We start from the raw sequence: 12765 nt of genomic DNA on the forward strand, positions 1-12765 counted from the left end.
TGCTATCTGACTGAGCACCCTTCGATCCTTAACTGTATTTGCTTTAGGGACTACATCTCGAGAACCTGCGTTTGGGGTGCACATCCCCAACCCACTTCCTTACTGACCGCTAGCTACTCTACTAAAAACTCTGGATTATCACTACTGAGAATATAACTGATCATTACCCGACTAACGCCTTCCGCAAGTAGTAAGGCACTACTGAATCTTACACATACATGTTACAGTCACCGCATCTGAAGTAACCTGATCTAGAGGGAACGACCTCCAATTCACCATTCTAATCCCATGGTATGCAGATGGCATAAAACTCCGTCACAAGTAGGTAATATAATACCCCCAACACATATACTTATTGATATCAACGCAACAACATAACAAATAATAACATGAATAATAATTGACAGGGAGGTAGAAGATACATACCTCCATCACTCAGCGCTGCTCGAATCCTTGCTGAAATCAACCGGAAAACTCGGCTCCGAGCCGTGGGCACCCTTGCCCGGCCTCGGCAACCACTGGCGGTACTTGAAGTCCCAAGGGCATGAGCTGGCACCTGCCCTGCTGTATACAAACTCGGACAGTGGGCCTTCTTGTGGCCCCTCTGACTGCAATGGAAACATATCGGATCAAGTCCATGGGCGATGGTAACAATACAATCTCTGCTAAAATGGCCAATCTGGCCGCACTTGAAACATCCAGCATCACCACCACTTCTACGCCTGCATGTACCCATGTGCGTCCTACCACACTTCCCGCATCGACTGCGGCTTTGATAGTTCCTCGTCCTCAAATCCGACCCCTTGGGCCTCTTGCCCGAACCTGTGGCTTCCTGAGTTTCATCCGTTTCCTCTTCCTTTCTGATTCCCTACCCGTCTCTCGTTCCTGCGTTCCCTTGTCGACACCGCCCGTCGACTGAACAACGTCTGTCTGATCCTGGAGCTTCGCAATCAACCTATCAGTGATCCTCACAACCATGTCGGGCAGATCCTCGTGAATGGCTCGCGTAACCTCCTCAACTATCCAATCATGCAAAGGTCTCTCTTGGAGACAGGGTGCCCCACTCACTCTTGTCCCCTGATGGCAAAAACTAGAAATGGGATCTCCTTTCCCGATGGATCCCTGAACTCCATAAGAATCGGGGTCTAGACGAGCCCCAATCTGTCCTGAAACTATCCCGGCCTTAAAGGCCTCAAGATGACTGTCCATGAGCTCCACAATGGTCTCTCTAACCGAACCGAAAATCACTGGAGTCTGATCAATGATGTTGCGCATGATCTCTGCGGAAATGAAATCCCTCATCTGATCCTCAAGCTGCCCGGCTCTAGAGCCTGAGCCAGATCCCTCCCGGCACCTGAACTGCCAACTGATATCTCGCGCAACGTCACCATGCTGAAAATATAACAATTCCTGATCAATTTACACACTACTGCTGAGGGATCTCTCACACACTCTACTAGTTCCATGGTTTTGCCTTGGCCCCTCTTGAATCGAGTACGGATCCTCTGTTTTCAGTAGTACGGGCCCATACTACCTTCCACATCTATCCGTACTTTCCTCAAGAGTTACCTCAACTCCACCAAGTCCCCTTTTCTCTGCTACTCTCATCCTAGGCTTGCCCTAGGGAACCTCTGATTCGACCCAAACCAATCCTCAGCTGCTGAAGGCCTCCTCGTAATGCCAATTAGCCACCACCTGAATACCATCACATGCAATGAGGCTCGGATAATCCTTCGAGTAAAAGTCTCGTCCCTACAACGGTTAGACTCAAACGAGAGCTGCGCAGTAGGGCCAAATCCAGCACTCTGAGATTATTCAACCCTGATCACATGTGATGTGACGTATTCACCTAATGGCTAACTCCCATCACTCAGAGTCCCACAAAGCACAAAGCAAGCAGCATTCAAATAAAGGAAACATACTCAGGCAAAACTATTCTCATAACAAGAAACTATACTAGCATACAATGCTAAGCTCATACTATCAGGCATAACCTACACATGCTATCCTACTACTGTCTACTCAATACTAGCATGAAATTCTTATCAAGCTGAAACATATAAAGCAGGCACATAAGGCATCCTCCTAGATCCTTAGTCCTATACTAGCATGCTGTTCTACTGAAACTGAAACTGAAACTGGAACTAAAACTGAAACTGAAACTAATGATCATAAACTTGTATGGGTAATTTGGGAGTACTTACTTGAGCTCGGCTGATTGCATGCACCACACCCTTTTCTCTTTTCAAAATTCTTTTCGCTTTTTCTAAAACTCTTTTCTTCATACTTTTTCTAAAATTGTTTTCTTTTCTCAAAATTCTTTTGTAACCATGGTTTTTCTCTTGAAAACTTTATACCTCTTCCTTAGTTTGAGTTCAGACACACTCGGGAGTGCGTCTGAATCCCTCAAACCAAGGCTCTAATACCAACTTGTAACGACCCAAAAATCATAACTAAAAATTTCTTTTTAAAAGATTACTAAAACCATATTTATAAAAACGTATCATAAGTCATAACACAACTTTCGAGTATTAGATTCAAAACATAATCTCATTATCAGAGTAAAACATTTCCCAGGCTAACTGACTATGGTGTGTGCACTGCAATCTCTCCGAGCTCCTCTTTTGAAAACTGAGTACCTGAAACCAAAACTGAAAACCGTAAGCACGAAGCTTAGTGAGCTCCCCCAAACTACCACATACCGTACAATAACATATAAAACACATACTAGGCCTTGCCCACTGCATCAGACCGAGGTCAGGACTAACTGGGGCCTTGCCCCCTGCATCGGACCGAAGTCCGGAAACTGACTGGGACCGTGTCCCCTGCATAGGACCAAAGTCCGGACTAACTGGGGCCTTGCCCCCTGCATCGGACCGAAGTCCGGACTAACTGACTGGGACCTTGTCCCCTGCATCGGACCGAAGTCCGGACTAACTGGGGCCTTGCCCCCTGCATCGGACCGAAGTCCGGACTAACTGATTGGGACCTTGTCCCCTGCATCGGACCGAAGTCCGGACTAACTGGGGCCTTGCCCCCTGCATCGGACCGAAGTCTGTAACTAACTGAACAGAACATAACATAAACATATCAACTAGCATGAACACACATATACTGCATACTGCATCGGGCCGTAGCCCGGAACACATAACACATAAATCCTGTCAGAGCCACGAAGGCATCAAACATACTAACTACTGCATCGGACTAAAATCCGGAAACTACTGCTAGCTAAACGGGCCGGCATTGTGGCCTTAGACCCGTTCCTACTGGAAGGAAACTCACCTAAACTGCTGAGCTCTGCTGATAATCCTTTGGCTGCTACTCGACAATCCCCTGAGCCGCTGCTCCTCTAGCTCTCCGAGCTATCAATATCAATATGACACTTAGTCTGACAGTCCTCTAAAAGTCAACTAAGTCAACTCTGGTCAAGGTCAAAATCCTGGTCAAAGTCAACCTTCCAGGTCAACCCTACTCGCCGAGTCCACCTACTGACTCGCCGAGTTCATATGCTCAGGATCCTTCTATTCGCGACTCGACTTGCCGAGTCAGTCCATGACTCGCCGAGTCCAACTATTTCCGAGTCCTGACCTGTCCAACTCGTTGAGTCTCCACCCGACTCACTGATTCGAGTTTCAACTCGAAGGGTTTAGGGTTTCGCGACCTGACTCGCCGAGTCCAAGAATAGACTCGACGAGCCCAAGGCAATCTTCAACCAACTCGTCGAGTTGTTCTTCCAACTCGCCAAGTTCATGCCTAACTTCATCCGACTCGACGAGTTGTTCATCCCACTCGTCGAGTTCCTCCTCATCTACATGCTACTCGCTGAGTCCACTCGAAGGACTCACCGAGTCCATTCAGATCTACATACATGCAGAGGACTTTTGAGTCATGCATGGACTCCAAACTGTAGATCCACTCTTGTAAAGCCTATTCCTTATGTAAAGTGGCAAACTTTACGTGTAGCTAACGAGATCTAGGCTCAAATCACTATAAACTAGGGTTTGAGACAAAGGGGCTCAACAATCAACCCATAGACTGATGCTTTATGATTCTCTAGGCCAAGATACACATAGATCTGAAGTAGCAACTTCAGATATGGGCTTCTAACTCGAAATGGTTCATAAACTTGTCCTAAAAGCCCCAAATCCCATGATAAAGGTTGATCTATATGCAAAAGAGGGAAGGTAGCGACTCATTACCTTCAAATGCTCTGGAAGACCTCACAAACCCTGGATCTACTGCCAATTCTTGAATCCCCAATGTGTGCCTTCTTCCTTTTTCCTTCAAATCACCTAAAATGGCAAGAAAGCTTGAATAAGCAACAATGGAGGCTTAGGGTTTCTGGTTCTGGACTATAGGGCCGCAAATGAGCCCTAGGGAAGAGAATAAGATGCTTAAATAGGGTACCAAGTCTCGAAATTAGGGTTTCCTCGTTCAAACCCAACTCGCCGAGTTCACGAGCCGATTCGCCGAGTTGGTCACTTACTCGATTCCCCGGATCCCGCTCCGACTCGATGAGTTCCTCCCTGGGCTCGACGAGTCCACTCCTTGACTTAAGGTTTCTTTCCTTTTCTTGGAATTTCTGATATTGGGTGTTACATTGCCTCCCGACTTTCAAAGCTCAAAGCCTAATCAAGTATGTAGGTTGAGGAAATCTCTCTACGGTCTGAAACAGGCATCTCGATGTTGGTTAGCGAAACTAACAGACTCTTTGAAGAAATATGGTTTTGATCTGTCATACTCAGATTATTCTTTATTTACTCTATAACAAAATAAGATTCAAGTCAATGTTCTTCTATACGTCGATGATCTTATTATTTCCGGGAATGATTCTACTGCTATAATTAAATTTAAGAAATATCTAAGCACCCTTTTCCACATGAAGGATCTTGGCATTTTGAAATATTTTTTAGGCATCGAGGTTGCGAGAAATCAGGAGGGTATTTTTCTTTGTCAAAGAAAATATACTCTGGATATTATCTCTGAGGTGGGTTTACTTGGTTGTAAGCCTACGCCTTTTCCAATGGAGCAAAATCATCAGTTAGCTCGCTTAACAAGTCCTTTATTAAAGGATGTTGAACAATACCGTAGGTTGGTGGGCCGATTGATCTATTTAGTCTTCACACGTCAAGATTTAGCCTATTCGGTGCATGTTTTGTCTCAATTTCTTCACGAGCCTCGTCACGCTCATTAGGAAGCTGCATTGCGGGTGGTCCGTTATCTCAAGGGTAGTTCCAGTCAAGGGATTCTTCTGCTAGCTGATTGTGATCTCCATTTGTCGGGTTGGTGTGACTCGGATTGGGCTGTGTGCCCTCTTACGCGTCAATCTCTTTCTGGTTGGATGGTGTTTCTTGGTCGTTCTCCTATCTCATGGAAAACTAAAAAACAGGTGACGGTCTCCAGATCTTCTACCAAAGCAAAATATCGCTCCATGGCAGCGCTGACATGCGAGCTTAAATGGTTAAAAGGTCTTCTGGATAGTCTTGGAGTGAGTCACCCTCGTGCGATGAACTTACATTGTGATAATCAGTCTGCTCTCTATCTGGCACAAAATCCTGTCTTTCATGAGAGGACGAAACACATCGAGGTAGATTGTCACTTCTTGAGAGATGCTATACTAGATTGTACAATCAGTCCATCTTATGTTCCTACTACAAGTCAATTGGCGGATATCTTTACGAAGGCCTTGGGTCAAAAGCAATTTAGTTTTCTTCTCCGCAAGTTGGGCATTTGTGACCTGCATGCTCCAACTTGAGGGCATTTGTGACCTGCATGCTCCAACTTGAGGGGGGGGGGGGGGGGTTGGGGTTTCTATTATCATGTGTATATATTTTATCTTTGGGCTTTTGGGCTTAGTGTTGCTCTTATGTAGTGGCCCATTAGGTTATTGTATTTATTGATTATTTGTGTTTCAATGGAAGGCAAGAGAGGAAAAGTGTCGTTTCACATGTAATTCAAATTGGTTCATTCTTAGATTATCTCACTTCCGAATTTGTGAACCCCAGGCAAAAAGGGAAGAATTGCAGATTTCGAAAGATGTTTGAAAACAAAATTCTTGAATCTATTCAAATTTGTATTTATTGTTATTTCTGATTCCTTAATTTCTAACATTGGGTAAATCGACTATAATTAAAAAGCATATGGTTTGAAATTACATTGAGTGGCTACGATTAAAGTAATGGTTAAGCAAGATTAAGTGGAATGAGTAGAAAAAACAAGAAATAAACATGTTGCAGATGAAAGACAAGATGGAAACTCATATTTAATTTAATCTCTTAATAAGAGCGTGGACATCCTATTTTTGTAAGCATATTTCTTTAATGGAAATGTGCCTTTTGGAATTAAAAAAATAAAAATAAAAAATGGTATATTGTATTATACGAGCAACTCAGGTCAATCATGTTTAAATGTCTACGTTGGAGATCAATCGTAAAATATTAGCAATATTTTAGATATGCTAAAGTTTGAACTTTGGAACTCATATATTGCTAATGCTCGGAGTTTATTAATTTGCAGAAATTATGTTTTTTGAAGTGTATAGTAGTTGAATAGGTATAATATCCGTAAATTTTAATTCATTCTTTAATTTATGGATATGATACGATTAATGTAGGTAGTTAAAAAGGAAAGATATTCTTTGAAAATGAGTAGTACTTTATTGAACTCCATACTATATAAATGATAAGGGTTTCCTCTTGGAATTATGCATGTAGATAACAGCTTTCTGAATTGTGCGCAGTGCACTTTGACTTCAACTTTGACATAACAACTTTTGTTTTGTTTGTACTTGTAACGAATACACCATGCTTCAGTTTTACACAAAACGTGACTATAGAAGTATAGCTAGCATAAAGAATCTTTTTGAATCACTATCAAAATCTATTTCAACCAATAATGAATCGCTAGATCGATTAATGAATCAATTACCATTAAATCCTTTTTAAATCATTATTATAATGAATCACTATTAAGTCAATTATCAATAAATCCTATTTAAATTATTATTATATCGATTTCAACATATAATGAACCAATTACCATTAAATCACTGTGATTCAATAAAATAGGTTGTTATTATAATAAATCACTGTTAAAATCGATTTCAATAAAGGTTACGGGCAGTTCTTTCATTCTTAAATTTGTTGAATCTTAATAGTAAAAACATTAACATCAATTAGAATCTCTACTATTTTTTTCTTAAATAGCTCCATTTTAATAGGGATGTGATGATGATTCTTATAAGAAGGTTTTTTTTTTTTTTTTTTTTTTGTTTTTTATTTTGTGAATTGAAAATCAAGTAGGTTACCAAAAGATCCTAATAAATTATTTACGGTCATATCCTTATTGAATCAATGGTTGCTAACTTGCTATTACTTGTTGAGAACTTTTCTTTTTCTGGTTTATAGTTTTCACTCAAAACACCCTCACAATCATTGTTATAATCCGTCAAATTCCATCGCAACTACAAGAGTTAAAAGAAATGGAAAAAACACATTGTCAATATATATATATATATATATATATATATATATATATATATATATATATATATATATATATATATATATATATATATATATATATATAGGGTTGGGAACTCAAAGTTTCCCGAGAACTAAACGTGGAGTGTTGGATCAAAAGTAATTCGTTAAGGATATGATCGTCATCTTACCAATCTCATTTAATGTTTAATTTTTTTGTGTTATTTAATATATTTATATAAATGTCTAAAAATTAACAAAATAACTCAAAATTTCGGATTTATTTTTTAAAAAAATAATTATTTTTTATTTTTTAAAAAAATGGAGATTTTTTATTTTTTTTTCAAAAAACATGAATTTTTCAAAAAAAATGAATTTTTTTTTAAAAAAATGCATCTTTTTTTCAAAAAAAAAAAAACCTGCACTTTTTCTAGAAAAAAAAAATGTATTTTTTTCAAAAAAACTGCATTTTATTAAGAAAAACTACAGTTTTTTCAAAAACAAAAAAAAACTGTGATGTTGATAAAAAAGTGCACTTTTTTTCAAAACTGCATTTTTTTAACAAAAAAAATCAACGTTTTAGGTGCATATATGCATATTTCTTATACTATAATATTTGTAAGTAAATTATAAAAAAATCTCGTTTTTATTAATCAATTTATAAACATAATACACGTATTTTATTCGATACAAAATAAAATATAAAAAAACAACAAAGATTCACAGTGTTATCATTTCTTCATATCAAGATTTCCATATTTTATTCAATTTATCACTTTTCATCTCTTCAATATTTTCCAAAAATTCTTTAAAATCTACAAGAAAAAAAATGATTAATGCAAGAACACGCACATGTATATATCATGTAAGATTCACATGTGATTATATAATGTGATATTCACATGTGATTGTATCTTTTAAGATTTAAATGTGAAATTCACAAGAAAATTTTAAAAAATAATTAACGATGAACACTTACACAAAATGCATGTGTGCATATAGATGTAATTCATATGTGATTCACTTGTGATTTACATGTGAATCACATGTAATTCACATAATGTGATTTACATGTGAATCACATGTAATTCACTTGTGATTTACATGTGAATTCATATGTAAAGTTTGCAACCAAAATACTTCAATAAAATTATATTTTCATTTATATTTTATACTAATGGATTAGTTTATTGGTCACCGAATCATAAATCAATGATGGAACAGAAAATATCCCAAAGATTAATTAAAATATACCTCTTTCCTCAATGTAAAATGACCAAAATCCAAACGAAAATGACTGTTATACTTTGATGAGGCATTTAATCTTATAGAAATTCTAAAGCATCAAGGTCAATATCAAGAGCAAATATGCAAATGCAAGAAGAAATACAGGAAATTAGCAAACATTGCATCAGGACTAACAGAATATCATGTTTTCTCTTTAAGGAATGACACAACCTTGATTGTGTTGCTCCTTTTTGCAGCTTTCCACTCACTTTGTAGATCCTCATTATCTACAAACTGCATAAAAAAAAATTAAAAAAAAGGTCAATAGTTCTGGATCACATACTTTGTCTTTATCCAAACAGACATCATTTATTCATAACCACACTTAAAAGTTAAAACATCACATCAAAAAATATCATATTATTCTAAAAATAAAACTAACATATATATATTTTTATTATTGTACTGTTATAAAATATAACATTTACAATGTGTAATTAGTCATTTCTTAATTCTAAAATCAAGATTTGAAACATCATAATTAATAGTGGACTCGTTTTAAAGCTCCTGATAAAAAAATTTATAATGATATGAATTGTGATGAATATATAGAAAAAAGGAAAGATAAAATTAAACTTATTAGTTATTACCTTACGCAATTCTGCTAATTTTTCAATGTTGAGTACCCAATCTTCTCCACTAGTCCACTTGGTTATGATTTTACTGAGGGCAGGATTGCAGTAATATATCCATCTTCTTGGTGTCACTCCATTTGTTTTATTTTGAAATTTCTCAGGTTAATTATGTAAAAGGTCAATATAAAGTAAATTACTCTATAATATACTTAAATTTTGATTTTTTAATAACTTACCTACCAAGTGAATCTTGAACAGTATGTGCAACAAATGCAAGGTTTAGATTTGCAGAGCCTTCAACGATATCTTTAGGAGCCAAGTATCTTTTGCAATCCATTTTTTCTACATGCTCGAGTACTAAATTTGCCCTTTCAGTCGGATCCTTGGTATCCAATGTGCTTGGGTTGCAATGTTCTGGTGCAAGAACATTAAGAAGGTAGGCATAAGCTTCTCCATCCTACACACATCATGTACCAAATCACATTGCTATTAATAAACATGAAAAAAAAACACAAATAAAAAACGAAGATTTATCTTGAGATCAGATGAGAAATTTATTACAGGTTTCTTGTATCCTGCTTTCTTACAGGATTCGAATTTCAGTGAATAACCTGGTCCAATCAACGTCAACATCAAACTAAACCGGTCTGTGGTTTCTAGCGAGGAGATCGGAAAGCAATTTAGTGAGAAAATCAGCTCGACTCCGGTGATAATCAGTCCACACACACAAATGCTTGATTGCTTCCCTTTTCTCCTCTTTGAGAACAATTATAGTTTCATGATTCGATTAGGGAGGAAGAGAATGAAAATGTTGTAGTTAGGGGTGATTACCTGATGAACCAGTGGAAGGATTTGGCGGAGCAGGAGAATGATGATCCGATTCACGACTAGAAACACAAAGAACCTAAAATTAATCTAAAGCCAGGGACATATCTAGAAATTAGATTTAAACACGATCTCATCTATCACCACAAAAACACCGATGAACATAGTTAGAACTCCAGCCACAGTAAACAAGCTCTGAATAGATCTAGAATCAGAATGATGGATGTGATAAAGGAAATCGATTGAGAAAGCTCTGAATATATTTACGTCTAGCATCAAAGAGAAGAAGGTGAAGAGATTTACGGATGTTATTAGTTGTATGTATCGGTAACTTCATTGTTTTCGTTTTCTGAAAAGGGTTGCTCGGAGGAGGTTTATGCCTCCATGTTCGTGGTTAAATCATGGAGGAAATAGACGGAAATCGACGAGGTATGATCGTTGTGGAGACCGACGTTGATCTGGAAGGCAGATGGCACCGATATGGAAGGCGGAAGGATATGATCTAGAAGCATCGTCGATGAAGCTCTAAAAGAAAGAGAGTCGTTGGGTGGGACAATCGATGGATTTGGGAGAAAAAGAATCGATCGGATTTTGGGGGAATGATCTAATTTCCAGATATTTTTAATACCGTTATGATTATGTTTACAGAAACCTAATATGCCACTAAAGATAGTCATATTTACAAAATATGTCTTTGATCATCTAAGCCATCCGAATAATTGATCCAACGCTCCACTTTTAGTTCTCGGGTTCTCGAGAAACTATGAGTTCTCAAATGATCCTTGCTCTCTCTCTCTCTCTCTCTCTATATATATATATATATATATATATATATATATATATATATATATATATATATATATATTAGTTTATAACCCGTAGGAACCACAGTTACAAAATTAATTAAACTTTTATAATAAAATTCAAAGTTATTAATCAATTATTTGAAATAAATTATTAATTAAGAGATTTTTTTAGTTATATAAAATTATAATCATTGTTTAAAATAAATATGTGAAATTACATCACTTTATAATTTGTATTAATTTTATTTTTATTTTTATTTTTAATGTTATTATTTTAATGTAGATAGAGTGAGAAATTGAAATTTTAAAATTTAAAATAAATAATCAATAGGTTGATAAGTGTCAAATATTAATTTGGAGACACAATAGGGTAACATATGGCAAAAAAAATGTATTAATTAAGGTGTCTAATAATATGACACATGTCAAAAGAAGAATAAAATTATTTTTTACTAGTCGAATGTCCGCGCGTTGCGCTCAAACACCTATATAGTTTGCGCACAAACACCTATATAGTTGAAGTTTTTACAAATATATGTTTTTTTTAATTTAACAATCACGTTGTTGTTAAATTTGATGTAATAATTCGTATACTAAATTGATATAATATATTGATTATTTTGAGTTATATGATACTATATACATCTATTATAACTGTATAATCTCAATCGTTTGAATGATTTCTACTCGCGAGTTACACATGAATAAAATTAAATATAATACATGGTTTAATGTTATTTATAGTTGTTGTTATTGTTAATTAATTTTTTAAAATTTATTGCTTAATATTTTAATTTCTATCATTATAATTATTGAAAACATCAAATATTGTTTTTTGATTTTAAAAGTAACAATATAATCATTTATATAGAGTTATTTTTAACTGTTGTTATTGTAAATTATTTTAAACTACTTACTTGAAAACTTTTAACGGTTATAAAAATATTTTTAGGAAATATTTTAGTTAAATTAAGATTACAATTTAGGTTTTTCATTTATCACTTTTAACTATTTACAAAATATTCTTTGGTTTTTTTAAGTGGAAGTGAAATTTATATTTAAGTTGACACTGTAATGTTATATATAAATCAACAATTTAGGTATTTTGTCCAAACTTTTCAAAAGTTGTAGCTTTAAACTGATAACGGTTTACATACAACAACATTTTAAATCTAATAAATTAAGTATTATATGTTAAAAGTTAAAGACATAACTTTATGAGTAGATGTAAAGATATTATTTTAAATTTGAAATTTAGTTTATTTATGATTACACTTTAGGTTTCATATTTATTTAACCTTATTAACCAACTTATAATCATTATTAGAAAGAAACTACAATTTATCACTTTTAACTATTTACAAAATATTTTTTGGGTTGTTTAAGTTAAACTAACATTTATATTTAAGTTGACCCTGTAATGTTCTATTTAAATTAATAATTTAAATATTTTATACAAATTGTTCCAAAATTGTATCTTTATAATGATAATGGTTTACATCCAACAATATATTAAAACTAATAAATTAAGTATAATATGTTAAAAGTTAAAAAACATAACTTTATAAGTAGAAGTAAAGATATTATTTTAATATTGAAATTTTGTTTATATATGATTACACTTTAGGTTTGATATTTATTTAACCTTATTAACAAACTAATAATTATTACTAGAAAGAAATTGAAAAGTCATGGGAGTTTCAAATGAATGTGGTGAAAGGAAAAATGTATGGGAGTTTCAAATGCATGAGGTTCAAGGAAAAATGCTAGCTTTATAAGGTATATAGA

This window comes from Lactuca serriola, chromosome 8, assembly GCF_051521515.1.
Source record: "Lactuca serriola cultivar US96UC23 chromosome 8, Lser_US96UC23_V15, whole genome shotgun sequence".
Classification (NCBI taxonomy): Eukaryota; Viridiplantae; Streptophyta; class Magnoliopsida; order Asterales; family Asteraceae; genus Lactuca; species Lactuca serriola.